At 37.5% G+C, this 23,027-nt stretch overlaps 1 long non-coding RNA gene and 1 pseudogene across 3 annotated transcripts; both read left to right on the top strand.

Moving 5' to 3' along the window:
- The window catches only part of LOC134250929 (ATP-dependent RNA helicase DHX8-like), a 28,658-nt pseudogene extending 6,010 nt beyond the window's left edge, over positions 1-22,648 (top strand).
- Positions 7-5,036, top strand: LOC134250931 (uncharacterized). Of its 3 annotated transcripts, XR_009988630.1 has the most exons (4): positions 7-75; positions 888-990; positions 4,298-4,448; positions 4,938-5,036. It is a non-coding gene; the product is annotated as an uncharacterized LOC134250931 (long non-coding RNA). The 3 variants fall into 3 exon arrangements; XR_009988631.1 differs by lacking the exon at positions 888-990; XR_009988632.1 differs by lacking the exons at positions 7-75; positions 888-990 and adding an exon at positions 1,980-2,049.
- Positions 22,649-23,027: the final 379 nt, after the last annotated feature.

The following is a 23,027-nucleotide window of genomic DNA, read 5'->3' as shown; positions in this document are numbered from 1 at the left end:
GAAAACTGACTTTAAAAGAAAACCAGTGAGATAAAATCATAGAAAATGTATGATGATTCAGGATGTGGTCATTTGGTAAGTGGTAATTCATTCATGATTAGTATGTATATAACAATTGCCTGAAAAAAAAAAAGATTCTAAATTTTATTTAAATACTGAACTGTGGTATATCAGCTGTGAGCTACAAGAAGTTTTATGTAAAAGCTAGGGCTGAAACAATTTGCCCCCTCCATGTTATGTGTGTATTGCTATGATTGACACAATCAGTTCTCTAATACATACACTTCATTAAAACTTTGTCGTCTTGAACCTGAATTGAACAGGAAAAAACTCTGAGATCTCTCCAAAAATTTGAATGAAAAAAAGGAAATGCTTATTAACTGATTTCTTGCTGGTCAGTATTTTGATTACTTAAAGGAAGCTATAAAAACTGCACACTACTAGTTCTACTTTAATCTCAGGTAGTTTTATGAAGTTAGAGTGATCTGCCCATAGATTAAGATCATGAAAAATGTTATTTCACAGTCAGTTAGATTATTTTTAATAGATCAAATTATTTTTAGCAATGATTTCTGCTTACAGATAGTCCATTGTCTTTGAAAATTTCTTGGGGAAATGAGGCACATACCATATGTTCTAAATGAATAAAAAAGGCTCATTATGCATGCACATATTTATATGAAATATGATAGAGTTTTTTCTCTTCAAGGAATAATTTCTGCAAGTCATTAAGTTTTTAGAGTTTCCTTTATTTTATAGATATAATGAAATTATTTGAAGTATTAAATTTTGGTAAATTTTATGATACTACAAGGTTATATGGATGAAAAAACAGCATGCGTGTATGACAATAGGGCTTAAATTTTTAATGTCTCTTAATTTTTCAGTGACATTAAAACAGGAATTGTCATCACCAATAGACGAATTTCTCATTCCTAAGAGTTTTCTCCAATTGTCGGCGTATCGCTCATTTTTCCCACTTTGTCCTTTGTAAGTTACTTGTTAATATTTTCAATCTTCAAAAATATTTGACAATTAGGATCTGTATCTGTATTGCCAGAGTATGGGGGCAACATGAAAATCATAATGAATATGTTCATACAGATTTTATTTCTAAGATATTGTCCTAAGTTGATACGGTTAAAGAGGGAAAACAGCGTCTTAAGCCGGTTGACCACAGATCGACCCTGCGAAGGGGAATAACTTTTGTAAATGTGAAAGTCCTTTATGGTATATCATATAGATCTAAAACTGACTGAATTTTGATCAGCCATGAATTTTGATCAGCCAATTCATGAACATGATGAACATGATGAATGGATGTAAATATTGTTGGTCAATATATGTAAAAAAAAAATTAAATTACTTGTTTATAAATACATTTGTGGTATCTCTCCCATTGAAGTTTATAAACTTGTTATTTATTTCTTAAATAAACTGAGCGTACATGCAATACCGGTATAAAATTACTCATAAGATACATGTATACTTAAACCATGATAAAATCATATGTGTCCAATGCAGCGATGATAAATCATTAACATATGTGGTAGGATTGGATTGTACATAGTTAGTAAATAACGATAATTCTTATTGGTTACGATCGTTTGTTTTACATTCGGAAACTTTCTAGCTTTATACAGTGATTTGGGTATCGCCCTTGTCTGGGTTATACATAGGACATAGATTTTGATTGGTTAAGAGAGACACGCCTTTGGACCGCGGTGTATTTAAAGTCCAGCATTTCACGATTAGATCAGTTGGCTTGGAACCTTCTCAAAGGTTCGTGCCAGCTCACTTTTTGATAAGATGGGTAATTGGGTTGATCCCGGTCTCTGTCTCTGTTTCGTTCAGTATGATTATCTCGTTCATTCGTTCATCATTATCCATTTTGTTTTCCTTATTTTTACGTCAATTTTCTAGTTCCTAATTTCTATTTTTGGCAAACCGGTTAGGTTAGGCATAGTAAATTTATTGTGCAGGGATGGGTCATTTTCCCTTGGACTTAGCATTGGGTAGGACGGGCTCTGGACATTGTACATTTGTTAGGTAGGCACTTATTTTTATTAGCTCACCTGAGCCGAAGGCTCAAGTGAGCTTTTCTGATCAAAATTTGTCCGTTGTCTGTCGTCGTTGTCGTTGTCGTTGTTGTTGTCGTTGTCGTTGTCGTCGTAAACTTTTCACATTTTCATCTTCTTCTCAAGAACCACTGGGCCAATTTCAACCAAACTTGGTACAAAGTATCCTTGGGTAAAGGGGAATCAAGTTTGTTCAAATGAAGGGCCACGCCCACTTCCAAGGGGAGATAATTATGAATTTGTGAAAAATTAATGGCATTTTTAAAAAATCTTCTTCTCCAGAACCGCTGGGCCAGGAAAGATGAAACTCATGTGGAAGCATCTTCAGGTAGTTTAGGTTCAAGTTTGTTCAAATCATGACCCCCGGGGCAAGGGTGGGGCCAAAATGGCCGACCCAAGTTTTACATAGGAATATATAGGAAAAATCTTTAAAAATCTTCTTCTCCAGTACCACTGGGACAGGAAAGATGAAACTCATGTGGAATCATCCTCAGGTAGTGTGGATTCAAGTTTGTTCAAATCATGACCCCCGGGGCAAGGGTGGGGCCAAAATGGCCGACCCAAGTTTTACATAGGAATATATAGGAAAAATCTTTAAAAATCTTCTTCTCCAGTACCACTGGGCCAGGAAAGATGAAACTCGTGTGGAATCAGCCTCAGGTAGTGTGGATTCAAGTTTGTTCAAATCATGACCCCCGGAGCAAGGGTGGGGCCAAAATGGCCGACCCTTGTTTTACATAGGAATATATAGGAAAAATCTTTAAAATTCTTCTTCTCCAGAACCACTGGGCCAGGAAAGATGAAACTCATGAATCATCCTCAGGTAGTGTAGATTCAAGTTTGTTCATATCATGACCCCCGGGGCAAGGGTGGGGCCAAAATGGCCGACCCAAGTTTTACATAGGAATATATATAGGAAAAATCTTTAAAAATCTTCTTCTCCAGAACCACTAGGCCAGGAAAGATGAAACTCATGTGGAATCATCCTCCGGTAGTGTAGATTCAAGTTTGTTCAAATCATGACCCCCGGGGCAAGGGTGGGGCCAAAATTTCCGACCCAAGTTTTACATAGGAATATATAGGAAAAATCTTTAAAAATCTTCTTCTCCAGAACCACTAGGCCAGGAAAGATGAAACTCATGTGGAATCATCCTCAGGTAGTGTAGATTCAAGTTTGTTCAAATCATGATCCCCGGGGCAAGGGTGGGGCCAAAATGGCCGACCCTTGTTTTACATAGGAATATATACGAAAAATCTTTAAAAATCTTCTTCTCGAGAACCACTGGGCCAGGAAAGATGAAACTCATGTGGAATCATCCTCAGGTAGTGTAGATTCAAGTTTGTTCAAATCATGACCCCCGGGGCAAGGGTGGGGCCAAAATGGCCGACCCAAGTTTTACATAGGAATATATAGGAAAAATCTTTAAAAATCTTCTTCTCCAGAACCACTGGGCCAGGAAAGATGAAACTCATGTGGAATCATCCTCAGGTAGTGTAGATTCAAGTTTGTTCAAATCATGACCCCCTGGGGCTAGGGTGGGGCCAAAATGGCCGACCCAAGTTTTACATAGGGATATATAGGGAAACCTTTTCAAATCTTCTTTTCAAGTTCTTCAAAGCTATGATTAGTGATACATGTTTTTATATGGAATCATCCTCAGGTAGTGTAGATTTTAATTTGTTCAAATGATGAACGCCTGGAGGGGGGGGGGGATAAATTCAAGCCCGATGTGCTCAGGTGAGCGCTGTGGCCCCTGGGCCTCTTGTTGAGGCTCGTGAGTGAAAGGTCGTTAGTACATCAGTTTTTCGTTGTAAATATATAATGTAAATATTTTTGTGCTGTTAATAAAATACATTTGTGGCTATAATAAATATTTGTTAATTTGCAAACTCTTGTTATTAAAATTTTTGGGTTAGTAAGTCTCTTTTGTGACAATTTGAAAATCAAGAGGTTTATTGGTTAGTAAGAAATTGGAATAAAACACGAAGTACTATTATTGATAAAGAAAGTGTGTGTTATTAAAGAGGTATTTTCATAGGATCATTTTCGCTACACTGGTATCATGGAATTTCCAAAATTGCATTGATACCATGTAGCGAATTCCGGTTACATTGGTGCTGTGAGTGGTACCCTAATTTGAGGGTAAAACCAAGTCCTGTCACACATACAAGTACATGTGTATATATACTGTAATACATATATATTGCATTATTTTTAGGTCCTGTTCTGTGGATGCCCTAAGACAGTGTCTACCCATCACTCCATCTGAAATCACTTGTTCTGTGCATATTTCTCTCTCAAACTTAAACTACAGAGAGCCTGTGGATAGAGGATGAAGAGTGACCTTGGACTAATTTTCTAGGTCAAAGGTCAGTATCAAAATCTACAGTATATCTTTATTTAAAATCGTAGTCCAGAGTATATTTCTCCCCTGGTGAAATCTAGCTTTTGTGCAATGGGGTGGAGGGTCTGCAATGATCTTCAACCAATTTCTAGGTCGAATATCAAAATAAAAAAAAAAATCTCTCCCTAATATTTTTGTTATCATAAAGGGTATGTTTTCTCTCAAACTAATCAAACTTAAAGCAGGGTTCTTAGTATGAGATACATGTAGTAATATATTCTCAATGACATAATAAGGCTGAAAACATTATTTATATTATGTTATTTTTTTTCACTTATAAAGCATTAAATATTAAAGAGATACATTAAATGCTGAAATCATATGTATCATGGTCATGGAAAGTAATTATTGATATTGGTATATTAAAGGACATTGACTGATCTTTCAGATTTCTAAGTTATATTCAAGCATTATAATTCTGACATCATATAATAATTTTGTATGAATATTGCAGATCATAGGTGATGTGAAGAAAACCAGGAAACTGATGTTGAAAGAAGTACTTAATGACCCTTATGAATGGACTTAAATGTGAAAGACTGTTCCATTGTTTATATCTAAGATATATGAATTTATTTAATATTTTGATATCATTGAAAAATTCAGTTACAGTTTTTGTACATCAAATGAATTATTAAACATGTAAAATGGTAATGCTTTTTCTTTTACATGTAATAAATTTTTTTGATAGATTTTTAAAAGAATACGCATTATTTCACATTGCTTCCTTTAGAAAAGTTAGGGAATCTTGAAGTTTCCCAGTAATTTCCACCAGGAATGGGACTCCAGATAATTCAAGCAAGTTTCCGCCACACAGAAAGTGCTACACAAGTTCCATATAGTTTCCTGAGTCAAGGAAACTTCAGGAATCATAAGGTTTCACGAGCTTCCATGTAGTTTCCCATAAAAGAAAACCTTAAGATTCCATCAAGTTTCCATTCCACGGAAACCACTACGCTCATATTCCATATGGTTTCCTGAGTCAAGGAAACTTTAGGAATCGTGAGGTTTCCCGAGCTTCCATGTAGTTTCCCGTATAAGGAAACCTAAAGATTCCATCAAGTTTCCATTCCACGGAAACTACTACGCTCCGATTCCATATGGTTTCCTGAGTCAAGGAAACTTTAGGAATTGTGAGGTTTCCCGAGCTTCCATGTAGTTTCCCGTAAAAGGAAACCTAAAGATTCCACCAAGTTTCCATTCCACGGAAACCCCCTACGCTCCGATTCCATCAAGTTTCCTGATTCTGGAAACCAGTGGAATCTTCAGGTTTCCCATTATGGGAAACTACATGGATGTTCGGGAAACTTCAGGTTTACAGAGGTTTCCGTGGTTCGGGATACCTTATGGAATCGGAGCGTAGGGGGTTTCCATGTCACGGAAACTTGGCGGAATAACCTAGCATCCGCTACGGAAACCACTGGGAAACATGATGTAAACTTGAGGTTTCCATGTGGTTTCCATAAAGTTTCCCATGATGAGAAACCGCTTTTTTCACCCAGTGGTAGATTTAGACTTTAAAAATGCAGACATAGATTTAAATTACATGAGGATTCCCGTCCCAATTTTAATAGGCCTTGCAGAACACAACGGCAGCCACACGAAATTTTCATGCATATTTAGCCTCCCAAGCGTCAGACTCAGAGACAGATGCGCACGAGATTTGCATGCATGCTAGGCCTCCATAGCTCCTGACCTATCTACCTGCTTAATTTACTTTCCTGCAGAATTATCAGGAAATCAACTCAGCTTACTTTCAAAGGGTTATCATAGAGAAAAAAATTATTAGAAATGGAAATATTCGAATAATATATTAATGCATTTTAGTTCCTTAGAAAAGTTTTAAAGAAAAGCAATTTGATTGGCATTGATTAGTTTGATAGAAAATATTTACATTTAGATTCACGGTATACAGGGAAATTTTTGCCATCATCACCAGAGAGGGAATTTAAAATGTGATGAGGTTAAAAAGAAAACAACATTATCTCCTTAACACAACTCTCTTAATATTGGACAAAATTGTTTGCAAATTTTTTAATGTAAAAGACAAAAATAAGGGGGCAAAAATTTTAACCCTGTATACTGTAATTCTTGATGATGATTTTGACGATATTTTTGTCTCTCTGACTTTAGGCGGTACAGAAGAGACCAGAACTGAAGCTCATTGTCACCTCAGCCACTCTGGATGCCGTCAAATTCTCACAGTACTTCTTTGAAGCGGTAAATTAATTCATAACAGTACATTGTTATTATTTTTCATTGAATTCAATTCTAAAATATTTCATACTTAAGCAAATACTGGTAGTTCAACTTTGCCAATTAATTAGCATTTGTCTTTGAAAACAGCAAAGCTCTGTATGATATGTTTTTTAAAAGAACATGAACAGATTAACTTTTATGTATTTGACTACTTTAAAACTTGTTCTTTGAGGTCTTGGATAAATTTCTTTTTTAAAGATAGCTCAGATTTAAAGTTTGAGATGATCCCTGTAAATTTTGTAGCCTATTTTCACGATCCCTGGAAGGACCTACCCTGTGGAAGTTCTGTACACGAAAGAGACGGAGTCCAACTATCTAGATGCCTCCATGATAACAGTGATGCAGATCCATCTGATGGAACCACCAGGTAAGTTACCTGTAGTTAATACCTGGATGCCTACATGATATCAGTGATGCAGATCCATCTGTTGGAACCACCAGGTAATTACCTGTAGTTCATACCTGGAAACCTCCGTGATATCAGTGATGCAGATCCACCTGTTGGAAGTGCCAGGTAAGTTACCTGTAATTAGTACCTGGACACCCCGTGATATCAGTGATGCAGATCCACCTGTTGGAACCACCAGGTAAGTTACCTGTAGTTAATACCTGGACACCTCCATGATAATGGTGATGCAGATCCACATGCTGGAAGTGCCAGGTAAGTTACCTGTAGTTAATACCTGGATGCCTCCATGATATCAGTGATGCAGATCCACCTGTTGGAACCACGAGGTAAGTAGCCTGTAGTTAATACCTGGAAACCTCCGTGATATCAGTGATGCAGATCCACCTGTTGGAAGTGCCAGGTAAGTTACCTGTAATTAATACCTGGACACCTCCATGATATCAGTGATGTAGATCCACCTGTTGGAACCGCCAGGTAAGTTACCTGTAGTTAATACCTGGACGCCTCCATGATATCAGTGATGCAGATCCACCTGTTGGAACCACCAGGTAAGTTACCTGTAGTTAATATCTGGACACCTCTGCGATAACAGTGATGCAGATCCACCTGATGGATTCACCAGGTAAGTTACCTGTAGTTAATATCTGGACACCTTCGTGATATCAGTGATGCAGATCCACCTGAGGATTCACCAGGTAAGTTACCTGTAGTTAATATCTGGACACCTCTGTGATAACAGAGATGCAGATCCACCTGTTGGAAGTGCCAGGTAAGTTACCTGTAGTTAATACCTGGACATCTCTGTGATAACAGTGATGCAGATCCACCTGATGGATTCACCAGGTCAGTTACCGGTAGTTAATATCTAGACACCTCCATGATATCAGTGATGCAGATCCACCTGATGGAACCACCAGGTAAGTTACCTGTAGTTAATACCTGGACACCTCCATGATTACAGTGATGCAGATCCACCTGATGGAACCCCCAGGTAAGTTACCTGTAGTTAATACCTGGACACCTCCATGATAACGGTGATGCAGATCCACCTGTTGGAAGTGCCAGGTAAGTTACCTGTAATTAATACCTGGACGCATCCATGATATCAGTGATGCAGATCCACCTGTTGGAAGTGCCAGGTAAGTTACCTGTAATTAATACCTGGACACCTCTGTGATATCAGTGATGCAGATCCACCTGTTGGAACCACCAGGTAAGTTACCTGTAGTTAATACCTGGACACCTCCATGATAATGGTGATGCAGATCCACCTGTTGGAACCGCCAGGTAAGTAGCCTGTAGTTAATAATGGTGATGCAGATCCACCTGTTGGAACCGCCAGGTAAGTAGCCTGTAGTTAATACCTGGACACCTCCATGATATCAGTGATGCAGATCCACCTGTTGGAACCCCCAGGTAAGTAGCCTGTAGTTAATATCTGGACACCTCCATGATATCAGTAATGCAGATACACCTGATGGAACCACCAGGTAAGTTACCTGTAGTTAATACCTGGACACCTCCATGATAATGGTGATGCAGATCCACCTGATGGAACCGCCAGGTAAGTTACCTGTAGTTAATACCTGGACACCTCCATGATATCAGTGATGCAGATCCACCTGTTGGAACCACCAGGCAAGTTACCTGTAGTTAATATCTGGACACCTCTGTGATAACAGAGATGCAGATCCACCTGTTGGAACCGCCAGGTAAGTAGCCTGTAGTTAATACCTGGATACCTCCATGATATCAGTGATGCAGATCCACCTGTTGGAACCACCAGGTAAGTAGCCTGTAGTTAATATCTGGACACCTCCATGATATCAGTGATGCAGATCCACCTATTGGAACCGCCAGGTAAGTAGCCTGTAGTTAATACCTGGACACCTCCATGATATCAGTGATGCAGGTACACCTGTTGGAACCGCCAGGTAAGTAGCCTGTAGTTAATACCTGGACACCTCCATGATATCAGTGATGCAGATACACCTGTTGGAACTGCCAGGTAAGTTACCTGTAGTTAATACCTGGACGCCTCCATGATATCAGTGATGCAGATCCACCTGTTGGAACCACCAGGTAAGTTACCTGTAGTTAATACCTGGACACCTCCATGATATCAGTGATGCAGATCCACCTGTTGGAACCACCAGGTAAGTAGCCTGTAGTTAATACCTGGACACCTCCATGATATCAGTGATGCAGATCCACCTGTTGGAACCCCCAGGTAAGTAGCCTGTAGTTAATACCTGGACACCTCCATGATATCAGTGATGCAGATCCACCTGTTGGAAGTGCCAGGTAAGTTACCTGTTGTTAATACCTGGACACCTCTGTGATATCAGTGATGCAGATCCACCTGATGGATTCACCAGGTAAGTTACCTGTAGTTAATATCTGGCTACTGGGCCATAAAAATTTTACAAGCTCATTTTTGATATTCTTACTTATCCGCCAAGAATTCCTTTATTAAAAGTGAGACTGAGAACAAAAGAGCTCATCTAAGTTTTATGGCCCCGGAGCCTGGATACCTTGGTGTGTAAATAAATGCATAAGAACATAAGAAAAACTTGTGGTAATAATTTTTTCTTGCATAGTAATTTGAATAATTATATTCGGGCATAAATATCTGGTTATTTAACTTGTATCTTTACAAATGAATATTATTAAGGGAATATCCTGTTGTTTATTTATGACTTGATATCTGTTTGTAGAAGATATCCTGCTGTTTTAAAGACTTGGTATCTGGGGCCCATTTTACAAAAGGACTTACGACTTAAGACCAAATTTAATTCTTCATATAACTTTTTAATTAACATTATATTTAAAATTATTTTAAACTTTTCAAAAGGAATGTGGTAAGATATTTGTACACAAACAATTTCAAAGAAAATTATTAATTCTGCAAAATTTTACAATAATCTTAAGTTTTAGGTCTTATTAGTAAGTTTTTTTGCAAAACGGGCCCCTGGTTTATAGGAGATATCCTGCTGTTGTAATGACTTGATATCTGGTTTATAGGAGATATCCTGCTGTTTTAATGACTTGATATCTGGTTTATAGGAGATATCCTGCTGTTTTAATGACTTGGTATCTGGTTTATTGGAAATATCCTGCTGTTGTAATGACTTGATATCTGGTTTATAGGAGATATCCTGCTGTTTTAATGACTTGGTATCTGGTTTATAGGAGATATCCTGCTGTTGTAATGACTTGATATCTGTTTACAGGAGATATCCTGCTGTTTTTGACGGGTCAGGAGGAGATTGACACGGCCTGTGAGACCCTGTACGAGCGGATGAAGGCCCTCGGCCCTGAGGTCCCAGAACTCATTATCCTCCCCGTGTACAGTGCCCTCGGCCCTGAGGTCCCAGAACTCATTATCCTCCCCGTGTACAGTGCCCTCGGCCCTGAGGTCCCAGAACTCATTATCCTCCCCGTATACAGTGCCCTCCCCAGTGAAATGCAGACCAGGATATTTGAACCCACTACCCCGGGATCTAGAAAGGTAAAAGGGGGAAATCAGTTTAAAGGGTCACTTGAAACCAAATTAGTTTGTTTTTTTTTTATAGAAATTGATAATAAATAGTATATGTAACTTTGACGATGTACATCATATTCTTGTCAATGTGAACCAACTGTGTGGTTTAAAGTGGCCTGACATTTCTCAGCAGATAATTAAACAAAAGAGTGGCAAGCAAAATGCTATTCCCGAGTTACTGGTAGATCAATTTTAAATTTGGATTTTGTTTTAATCAGGTTGTCATAGCTACTAACATTGCTGAGACTTCCCTGACTATTGATGGTGGATCCAGGTTTTGTCAAACAGAAAGTCTACAACTCTAAGACAGGCATGGACCAGCTTATCGTCACACCTATTTCACAGGTATACATGTAGCAAGACAGGTATAGCAAGATGCTTTTATCAAACACTCTCTTGAAAAAAAAGACAAGATCTTAAAAGGAAATCTTTTTTTCTGAAGTTTTTGTATATTCAACTGATTTGGTACACTTTCAAAGACGTAGAATTGTAATGGCCAATACTGTAAACCAACCATTATTTGCGTCATCTTTTTTACTTGTTTCATCAGTATGAAATCAATCTGTGACAGTTAATTTTCACGAGGGAGGAAATATTTCTCTACAAAAGCTATGCAAAAAAAAATAATTTTTTAGCGGTGATTGATATTTCCAAGTTAAAGTAGATGGAGGAACATGCAGATATTTCTCACACACAAATGATAGTTGGTTTACAGTATATAAAGCCATTATTGAATTATAATAGCGAGTATTTACATGTATCAGTAGAATTCTAGATGTACTCTCATAAGTAAACATCATATAATTTCTAAATTTATAAATTTATTGACTCTACCCTCATGAATAAACATCATTTAATATCTAAATATGTAAAGTTATAGGCTCAAGCCAAGCAGACAGCCGGTCGAGCAGGACGAACGGGGCCGGGGAAGTGTTATCGATTGTACACCGAGTGTGCCTACAGAGATGAGATGTTACCGACAAACGTTCCGGAGATCCAGAGAACAAACTTAGCCAGTACGGTCCTGTCTCTTAAAGCCATGGGGATCAACGACCTGCTGTCGTTTGATTTCATGGACGCCCCTCCCATGCAGACCCTGATATCGGCCATGGAGCAGCTTCATGCCCTCAGCGCTCTGGACGACGAGGGTCTACTGACAAGGCTCGGAAGAAGGGTACGTGTACAGAGGGGGAAGGGTGAATAATGTGGAATTGCTTTAATTGGTAGGGGGGTCAATGTTTATGGGAAAGCAAAATATTGTTGGTTCCTGGGGGAAATGATTTTGTGCACAACATCTTTATACAGGAGATGATTCCACAGTAGTAAAAAATTCAAAGTGAAATTATTCATGTTTCATTTTAGTGCTCAAAGCACCTTTTGCAACAAATTCTAGGATCAAGTGGAATTCTATAAATTTTGTAATATCACAAAGTATAAAATTAATGAAAGTACATGGATGTTTATCATCACAATGAAATCTGCCTTATCCAACATGCACTGGGAAACAATTTTTTGTTGGAATGGCGGAGTTTCCTCTGGAGCCCATGTTGTCTTGTTAGCTGTATGTATGATATTTATTAAGGATTTCTTCGTATGTTCCTAGATGGTGGAGTTTCCTCTGGAGCCCATGTTGTCTATTTAGCTATATGTATGATATTTATTAAGGATTTCTTCTAATGTTCCTAGATGGTGGAGTTTCCTCTGGAGCCCATGTTGTCTTTTTAGCTGTATGTATGATATTTATTAAGGATTTCTTCGTATGTTCCTAGATGGCGGAGTTTCCTCTGGAGCCCATGTTGTCTTTTTAGCTGTATGTATGATATTTATTAAGGATTTCTTCTAATGTTCCTAGATGGTGGAGTTTCCTCTGGAGCCCATGTTGTCTATTTAGCTATATGTATGATATTTATTAAGGATTTCTTCTAATGTTCCTAGATGGCGGAGTTTCCTCTGGAGCCCATGTTGTCCAAGATGTTAATTATGTCGGTCCACCTTGCCTGTAGTGATGAAATTCTGACTGTTTTCTCCATGTTGTCCATCCAGAATGTCTTCTATAGACCAAAGGTAGATTATGTTCTTATGCTAAATTTGACTATGGAATATTCTGCTACTTATCAATATGTATGCCTCATGTAAGGTGAGAATGGTAGAAAATTTTATGTACCTCTGATGTGACTATAGCTTGTACACTTGTTCATAGTGAAAATATATACTCTTAAGAATGACGTATTGCCTAATATAAAATATGGTGTCTAAAATTCAGAAGATAAGAACATGTGTCAAGTTTTAAATACATTTTCTTTTGTAAAGAATGTTAAATATATATTCTTACTTGTTAATGTGTTTTCAGGACAAGCAGGACTTGGCGGACCAGAAGAAAGCCAAGTTCCACCAGCCCAAGGGGGACCACCTGACTCTACTGGCGGTGTACAACTCGTGGAAGAACAACAAGTTCTCCAGCTCGTGGTGCTACGAAAACTTTGTACAGATCCGCATCCTTAAGAGAGCCCAGGACGTCCGCAAACAGATGCTGGACATCATGGACAGGTAGGTTACATTTTAAATACTGTAAATCACTTTTTATTCGCAAGAACTTTATTTTCGCAGAATTACGCGTGACAATGATCTCGCAAAAATTTTATTCTTGCACATAATAGTATACCTTAAGATATTATTGAGAAGTAGAAGTAACAACAATTCATGAATATTATGCCTCGTTAATAAAGAATAAATGACAATATCGCGAAAATAAGATGTCGCAAAAATTAGGTGATTTATAGTACTCTGCTTGCTATCCAATGGGATCTGAAGACAATGGGAATTATTTCACTGTTTATTGATCACTTTGCCTTAAAATTAGATAGAAAATGAATAAATTTATTGGAACACAGAATGAAGGGCAAGAAATACACATGAGAAAGAGAAAGTCAAGAAAACTGCCAGAGGTCTAATATTGTAGTTTAATATAAGAGTACATGAATATTCAGGCTGAAGATATTATTTTCAATTTGTGAAATTAAATTGAATTTTGAAGTTTCTAAGTTTTAATTGAAATGAGGCATGTTCTCTTTATATTATACACATTTTTCTTCAGGCAGAGTGTGATTGTAAATTTTTAGATGATTCATGTAGATCTATGTATAATATTACATGTACATTAATTTAATAACAGACTAATCATTGGTGCTTTGAGTAGGTGGAAAGGCTCTTTTTTGCCTAATTTTTTACCTTGTTTATTGATATTCTAGTACAAAAGATATGTTTCAAAAATACACCAAGTTCATGTCCCTGTTAAATTATCGTTAATTTGTACCGTTAGATTAATGTCACATTTAACATTTGATTACGTTTTACTTTATTTTATTCTGCTTTATTTTACAGACATAAGTTAGACGTGTTCAGTTGTGGTAACAATACGGCTCGGGTTCAGAAGGCCATCTGCAGCGGATTTTTCCGTAACGCAGGGAAGAAAGATCCCCAGGAGGGATATCGTACCCTGGTAGACAGTCAGTTGGTCTACATACACCCCTCTAGTGCCCTCTTTAACAGGCAACCAGACTGGTAAGTTGTTCTACAGAGGTAATGTGTGTAGTACCCGTCAGGTGCCCCTGACAACAGATAACCAGGGGCTTGTAACATAAAACTTGCTAAGTTTTTGACCTAAGTAGGGTCGTAAGTATGCTTTATATTAGGCACAATCTTAGGACCTGTCTATTAAGTACTTCTTAAGTATGTCTTATACCATATTATACAGCGAACTAAGCTAGGTCCTAGCTTAGTCAAACTTATGTTAAAAATATTTCATATGAGTTAACCTATGGTTTTTAGCTCACCTGAGCCGAAGGCTCAAGTGAGCTTTTCTGATCACATTTTATCCGGCGTCCGTCTGTCTGTCTGCCTATCTGTCTGTCCGTCTGTAAACTTTTCACATTTTCGACTTCTTCTCAAGAACCGCTGGGCCTTTTGACAAACATGTACAAAGCATCCTTGGGTAAAGGGGAATTTAAATTGTTAAAATGAAGGGACATATCCCCTCGCAAGGGGAGATAATCAAGAAAAGACAAAAATAGGGTGGGGTCATTAAAAAATCTTCTTCTCAAGAACCACTGGGCCAGTAAATGAAACTTTGTGGATATATATGGTATATATAAATTGTTCAAATCATGACCCCCGGGGGAAGGGCGTAATTGGGAATCAAAGTTTTATATAGAAATATATAGGAAAATCTTTGAAAATCTTCTTCTCAAGAACCACTGGGCCAGAAAAAAATTATGTGGAAGCATCATAATTTAGATTTTGTTCAAATCATGACCCCCGGGGGAAGGGCGGGGCCACAATGGGGAATCAAAGTTTTACATAGAAATATATAGGAAAAATCTTTGAAAATCTTCTTCTCAAGAACCACTGGGCCAGATAGAAAAGCTGAAAATGGAAGCATTTGTATAGTGTATTTTAAATTGTTCAAATAATGACACCTGGGGGAAGGGTGGGGCCAAATGGGGAATCAAAGTTTTATATAGAAATATATAGGAAAAATCTTTGAAAATCTTCTTCTAAGAACCACTGGGCCAGAAAATAAACTTATGTGGAAGCATCCTGGTATAGTGTAGATTCTATTGTTCAAATCATGACAAAGGGCATTTACAATGGGGAATCAAAGTTTTACATAGAAATATGTAGGAAAAATCTTTCAAAATCTTCTTCTCAAGAACCACTGGGCCAGAAAAGCTGAAACTTATGTGGAAGCATCCTGATATAGTGTAGATTCTAAATTGTTCAAATAATGACACCTGGGAGAAGGGTGGGGCCACAATGGGGTATCAAAGTTTTATATAGAAATATATAGGAAAAATCTTTGAAAATCTTCTTCTCAAGAACCACTGGGCCAGAAAAGCTGAAACTTATATGGAAGCATCCTGGTATAGTGTAGATTCTAAATTGTTCAAATCATGACCCCCGGGGGAAGGGCGGGGCCACAATGGGGAATCAAAGTTTTACATAGAAATATATAGGAAAAATCTTTGAAAATCTTCTTCTCAAGAACCACTGGGCCAGAAAAGGTGAAACTTATGTGGAAGCATCCTGGTATAGTGTAGATTCCAAATTGTTCAAATCATGACCCCCAGGGGAAGGGGGGGGGGGGGGGCGGGCACAATGGGGTATCAAAGTTTTTCATAGAAATATATAGGAAAAATCTTTGAAAATCTTCTTCTCAAGAACCACTGGGCCAGAAAAGCTGAAACTTATGTGGAAGCATCCTGATATAGTGTAGATTTTAAATTGTTCAAATAATGATACCTGGGGGAAGGGTGGGGCCACAATGGGGAATCAAAGTTTTATATAGAAATATATAGGAAAAATCTTTGAAAATCTTCTTCTCAAGAACCACTGGGCCAGAAAAGCTGAAACTTATGTGGAAGCATTCTGGGGTAGTGTAAATTCTAAATTGTAGGAATCATGACCCCCAGGGGAAGGGCGGGGCCATTATAGGGAATTAAAGTTTTACATAGAAATATATAGGAAAAATCTTTGAAAATCTTCTTCTCAGGAACCACTGGGCCAAAAAAGCTGAAACATATGTGCCAATGGAAGGATCATGGGGTAGTGTAGATTTCAAAATGTCTAAATTATGATCAGTGGGGTAATGTGGGGATGCATTATGTATAACAAAGGTGAAATCTGGTAAAGAACAGAATGGTCAAAGCTTCTCAGGTGAGCGATGTGGCCCATGGGCCTCTTGTTGATTTTATAATATAGATATATTGCTAAAAATGATTCAGTTAGGGTTTTATTTAATTACATATTAACATACTTGCCAACCTCCAGCATGTAAAAATCTGGTCATGACCAGATTTGAAAAGTAAAAAATCTGGTCATAATGCGTAACGACATTCACGACATATTTACCATGATTAAATTTTATACATTTACATGATATATATACAAACTATTTGTGTATTGAGAATTCTTCTATTGAAATAGGATTTAATTTACTATGACAAAAAATTCATACATAATTTGTTTTAATTTAGTCCTACATGTTAAAAATGAGAATTGAAGGTTTCAAATTTCAGTATTGACCTGAAGTAAGTGTGCATTTTTATTTTTTTTAAAAAAAAGCTTTTTCAGTTTCTGCTAAATTTGAAAGTATACCAGTTTCAGTTTTGAAGTTATTTTTCCTCTCTCTTAATTAATTAACTACTGCAATATGTTTTAAATGTGAAGTTAGGCCTAAACTGTCTTTGATCACTTTATGTTATCTAGAAGGAAGGTTTTTGTTCCAAGATTCCTTGATATGTACATAAATATCGTTTCTCTTTTTCTTGGTTCAATCAGAGACATGTGTTTGGTTCAATTTGTTCCTGTTGGCCCTGATAACAATCTAGTTCTATCGGAAGCCATTTTAATTGATTTGTCAAAACAACACCCAGTTAATTGTTTACACCTGCACTGATAATTAATCCATCGGCATTGTTTACGTAGATCTAAGTTTGGGTTGTAACTGGAAGTTAAAAGTGCAACCTAATTTACGTGTAACAGGAAAGGAGAAAATGTATGGCTGGACCGGGAATCGAACCCGGGACCCCTGCATCTCTAGTCAGGTGCTCTACCAACTGAGCTATCCAGGCCGATATCCACGGCCCTAACCATTACATTCCTCCCTCCTTAAAGGTCTTTGGCCCTCCAAAGACCCCAACCCAGGCTCATCCCTGGCAGGTCTTTCACCTGTCAATTCCAGGGCATGGCATGGCACCAAATCTGTAACAGGAAAGGAGAAAATGCATGGCTGGACCGGGAATCGAACCCGGGACCCCTGTATCACTAGTCAGGTGCTCTACCGATTGAGCTATCCAGGCCGATATCCACGGCCCTAACCATTACATACGAACCAAATCTGGAAATCGGGAGACTTTCGGGTTGTTCGGCAAAAATCGGGTGATAAGCATGACCCGCCGGGTCATAAAAAATAATCGGGTTACGGGTTGAAAAATCGGGTGTGACCCGACGAAATCGGGTGAGTTGGCAACTATGCATATTAAAGTTGACGTCGTTGCCTATCGGTTTAAATTATTATTATTAGATTTTGTATTAAAATTAAATTATGTTATTATGTTCGGAATGTTTGAAACAAATTGCTGCACGGTCAGAAAGGGGCAATTTGTGGTTCATTCTAAATGTATGACAATTGTTTTATCACCTGAGATGTTTTCATTTTAACTTTTGTAAATCTTTTGTTTTGACAAATGTTCACCTGTTATTATTACTGTCAGACAAGAAAAGATAATCGACAGTCTATCTACTTAAAATTGAAACTCTAAAAAGTTCAATACATGTTGAATTCCCGCTATGTATCAGGCCACGCATGTCTAAAGCAACAAGATGTGTTTGTAAAACACTGATGCCCCCGTATGGCAACATAGCGAAGGTTAAGCTTTCTCAAATGCAGATCAAATATGTTGGTACCAATTAAGGCCTTTTTACAAGAAATGCGAAATATAAAACGCTAGCTACACCTGTTCCAGGGTTATGACCAAGGTTAACATTTTATAATACAGGACAAACTAAATTTCAAGGTGAAAGGGTCAAGGTTGTTGGGTTCTAAAGAAAGGCTTTGTCTCAATGATTACGTATAAGAAGTATGAAAGCGCTGGCCCTTACCATTCAAAAGTTATGACCAAGGTTAAAGTTTGAAAAAGGTAGGTCAAACTCTAAGGTCAAGGTCAAAGGGTCAAGATTCTTGATATCCAATGAAAGGTCTTGTCACAAGGATTACACATGTGAAATATGAAAGCTCTAGCCCCTACTGTTCAAAAGTTATGGTCAAGGTTAAAGTTTGTAAGAAGTAAGTCAAACTCCAAGGTCAAGGTCAAAGGGTCAAAGTTCTTGATATCAAATAAACAGGTCTTGTCACAGGGATTAAATTTGTGAAGTATGAATGCCCTAGCCCGAACCCTTCAAAAATATGGTCAATGTTGTATTTTTAAAGTAGGTCAAACTCCAAGGTCAAGGTCAAAGGGTCAAAGTTCTTGGTATCCAATGAAAGGTTTTTTTTATCAGAATTATATATGTGAAGTATGAAAGCCGTAGTAGTTATTGTTCAAAAATTATAGCCAAGGTTAAAGTTTTTTCATAGGTACGAAAATCTCCAAGGTCAAGGTCAAAGGGTCAAGGTTGTTGGTATCAAGTGAAAGGTCATTTAACAAACATTACATATGTGAAGTATAAATGTCCTGGTATCTACTGTTCAAAAGATATGGCCAAAGTAAAATTTTAAAATTTTCATGTAAAAGTGGGTCAAACTCCAAGGTCAAGGTCAAAAGGTCAAATTTGTTGGTACCCAAAGAAAGGTCTTGTCACAGGGAATACACATATGAAATATGGAAGTCTAAATTTGTGAAGTATGAATGCCCTAGCCCGAACCCTTCAAAAATATGGTCAATGTTGTATTTTTAAAGTAGGTCAAACTCCAAGGTCAAGGTCAAAGGGTCAAAGGTCTTGGTATGCAATGAAAGGTCTTTTTATCAGGATTATATATGTGAAGTATGAAAGCCGTAGTAGTTATTGTTCAAAAGTTATAGCCAAGGTTAAAGTTTTTTCATAGGTACAAAAATCTCCAAGGTCAAGGTCAAAGGGTCAAGGTTGTTGGTATCAAGTGAAAAGTCATTTAACAAACATTACATATGTGAAGTATAAATGTCCTGGTGTCTACTGTTCAAAAGATATGGCCAAAGTAAAATTTTAAAATTTTCATGTAAAAGTGGGTCAAACTCCAAGGTCAAGGTCAAAAGGTCAAATTTGTTGGTACCCAAAGAAAGGTCTTGTCACAAGGAATACACATATGAAATATGAAAGTCATAGCTCCACTAAATCAAACGTTATGGGCAAGGTTAAAGTTTTTGCGGACAAACAGAGAGACAGACAGACAGACAGACAGACAGACGGACACAACAAAAACTATATGCCCCCGAAACTTCGTTTACGGGGGCATAAAAACTGCAAAAGTTTTATGATAAACTTATTTGCAATTTAATCAAGGATACAAAAAAAAAATTGGGATATTTTTTCATATGTCTCTTTTTATCAGCAATTCTCTCTCTTTCTTTCTCTCTCTCAAACTGTAGTGAGCCCTGTCTAAATCCGCACTTGTCGCCTTCTACAATTATTCTATACTTTACAGATACTTTTTTAATAATACTAGCCTAAGTATTACTCTTACTATCATTGTCCTTTTTCTTTTCTGTTTTTAACAAATTATTTCAGCTCATATTTTCAAAGTGAACATACTTATCCATGGTTTATTACTGTGTTCAGTTTATTTCTATAACCGATGTCCCACGAATTTCAGACATACCCCTTAAATTAAATTTTGTATTTATGCTTAGTTGGGACTGATATTGGAATCAGTTTTCAGCATTCTTAAATCAGCGTCAAATAGAGATCATAATTATTTTCTTTAATGCATGATATGAATTGAAGATTGTTTTAACATCGAGAGTCAATATTAAATAATTCTAAATATATGTACAAGAAAGTTAAGATATGCCTAAGTCACCTCTACTGGCAGCCTAAGTTTTGCTAAGATTGCCAAATCTTAGCACGCTTCTATTTACAGTCTTAAGTCTAAGACTGTACTTAAGTCCTACTTAAGCACCGTACTAGACTTAAGTAGCCTTTATGTTACGAGCCCTTGACTGGTAAGTTATTCTATAGAGGTAATGTGTGTAATACCCCTCAGGTGCCCCTGTCAACAGACAACCAGACTGGTAAGTTGTTCTACAGAGGTAATGTGTGTAATACCCCTCAGGTGCCCCTGACAACAGACAACCAGACTGGTAAGTTGTCCTACAGAGGTAATGTGTGTAGACTCCTCTAGTGCCCTCTTTAACAGACAACCAGACTGGTAAGTTGTTCTACAGTCAGAGGTAATGTGTGTGGACTCCTCTAGTGCCCTCTTTAACAGACAGCCAGACTGGTAATTAAGTTGTTCTACAGAGGTAATGTGTGTAGTACCCCTCAGGTGCCCTTGACAACAGACAACCAGACTGGTAAGTTGTTCTACAGTCAGAGGTAATGTATGTAGACTCCTCTAGTGCCCTCTTTAACAGACAGCCAGACTGGTAATTAAGTTGTTCTACAGAGGTAATGTGTGTAGTACCCCTCAGGTGCCCTTGACAACAGACAACCAGACTGGTAAGTTGTTCTACAGAGGTAATGTGTGTAGTATACCCCTCACGTGCCCCTGTTAACAGACAATGAAACATTCAAATATTGTCATGTGCAATTCCACTTCATGTAACAGTTTTGATTTGTTTTAATTTTTAGCTCACCTGAGCCGAAGGCTCAAGTGAGCTTTTCTGATCACATTTTGTCCGGCGACCGTCTGTCTGTCTGTCTCTCCGTCTGTCTGTAAACTTTTCATATTTTCAATATCTTCTCAAGAACCGCTTTGCCAATTTTAACCAAACTTGCCACAAAACATCCTTGGGTGAAGGGAATTCAAGTTTGTTCAAATAAAGGGCCAAGCTCTCATTCAAGGGGAGATAATTGAGAATTAGTGAAAATTTAGTTGTATGTTTTAAAAATCTTCTTCTCAAGAACCACTGTGCCAGGAAAGATGAAACTTATGGGGAAACATCCTCAGGTAGTGTAGATTAAAGTTTGTTCAAATCATGTCCCCTGGGGGTAGGGCGGGGCCACAATGGCCGACCAAAGTTTTATATAGAAATAAATAGGAAAATTCTTCAAAAATCTTCTTCTCAAGAACAGCAGAGCCATAATTGCTCATATTTATATGGAAGCATCCCCAGGTAGTGTAGATTAAAGTTTGTTCAAATCATGACCCCTGGAGGTAGGGCGGGGCCACAATGGCCGACCAAAGTTTTATATAGAAACATAATTATAGAATTCTTTAAAAATCTTCTCAAGAACAGCGAAGCCAAAATTGCTCATATTTATATGGAAGTATCCCCAGGTAGTGTAGATTCAAATTTGTTCAAATCATGACCCCTGGAGGTAGGGCGGGGCCACAATGGCCGACCAAAGTTTTATATAGAAATATAATTATAGAATTCTTTAAAAATCTTCTCAAGAACAGCAAAGCCATAATTGCTCATATTTATATGGAAATATCCCCAGGTAGTGTAGATTTAAGTTTGTTCAAATCATGACCCCCAGGGGTAGGGCATGGCCACAATGACTGACCAAAGTTTTATATAGCAATATATAGGAAAATTCTTTAAGAATCTTCTTAAGAATAGTAAAGCCATAATTACTCATATTTATATGGATGCATCCTCAGGTAGTGTAGATTCAAGTTTGTTTAAATCATGACCCCCGGGGGTAGGGCGGGGCCAAATTTTTGGATTTAAACTTTTCAATAGTAAAACAATTTCTACTTTTTCCTAGCCACAATGCTCAGGTGAGCGATGTGGCCCATGGGCCTCTTGTTACAAGTTATTTGCAAAATCAAAATTAATAGAGAGGATATGAAATCCCAAAGAGTTAGTGAATTAAGAAATAACTATGGAGAAAGGCATGTTTTCTCCCCTATTTAAAGCTGTTTTAAAATTTGTAGAATTCTTAATCGTGCAGAGCTGACATCAAATAAACTCTTTATGTATTACTTAAATTTTACAGGGTTATTTACCATGAACTTGTGCTGACACCAAAAGAATACATGAGAGAGGTGACAGCCATTGATCCCAAGTGGCTCGTGGAGTTTGCACCCAAATTTTTCTGCTTCAGTGACCCAACAAAACTCAGCAAGCAGAAAAAACAGCAGAAGATTGAGCCATTGTACAACAAATACGAGGACCCTAACTCCTGGAGAATCTCAAGAGCTTTTAAGAAAGTGCACACAAAAGTTACTTTCTAGATTTTTATGTCAACTTTCTGTTTCTTATGGGATTCTTTGTTGCTTGGGGAAAAGTGCTCGTCTTGTACAATCTTTAGATGTGAATTGTGATTTTTTTAATGTCTCAAAATTAAAAATGAACAACTTTTAAAATCATATGCATTTGTTAATATATATATACATGTACTTTAAATGAGAAAAGAAAAGTGAAGGTGACAAAGGTTACTATATAAACGTTTAAAGACCATGATTTATTTATCACAGAGCATTCGGATGAATAATATTTTGCAGATTCATCAGGTCAGAAATATGTCTTAACTTTTATATGAAGTTTTTATGCCCTGTCATGAATATGGCCGGGGCATATAGTGTTTGTCATGTCCATCTTCCGTCCTTCCATCGCACTTTGTGTTTATAGCTCTGTTCAAAACTAAGTTTCAAAGAAACTATCCAAGATATTTTCATCAAACTTCATATG

This window comes from Saccostrea cucullata, unplaced genomic scaffold, assembly GCF_032062105.1.
Source record: "Saccostrea cucullata isolate Sc308-1 unplaced genomic scaffold, CSIRO_AGI_Scuc_v1 ctg1710, whole genome shotgun sequence".
In the NCBI taxonomy this organism is placed as follows: Eukaryota; Metazoa; Mollusca; class Bivalvia; order Ostreida; family Ostreidae; genus Saccostrea; species Saccostrea cuccullata.
The sequence above is the reverse complement of the archived record's forward strand: the minus strand, read 5'-3'. Positions and strand labels throughout refer to the sequence as shown.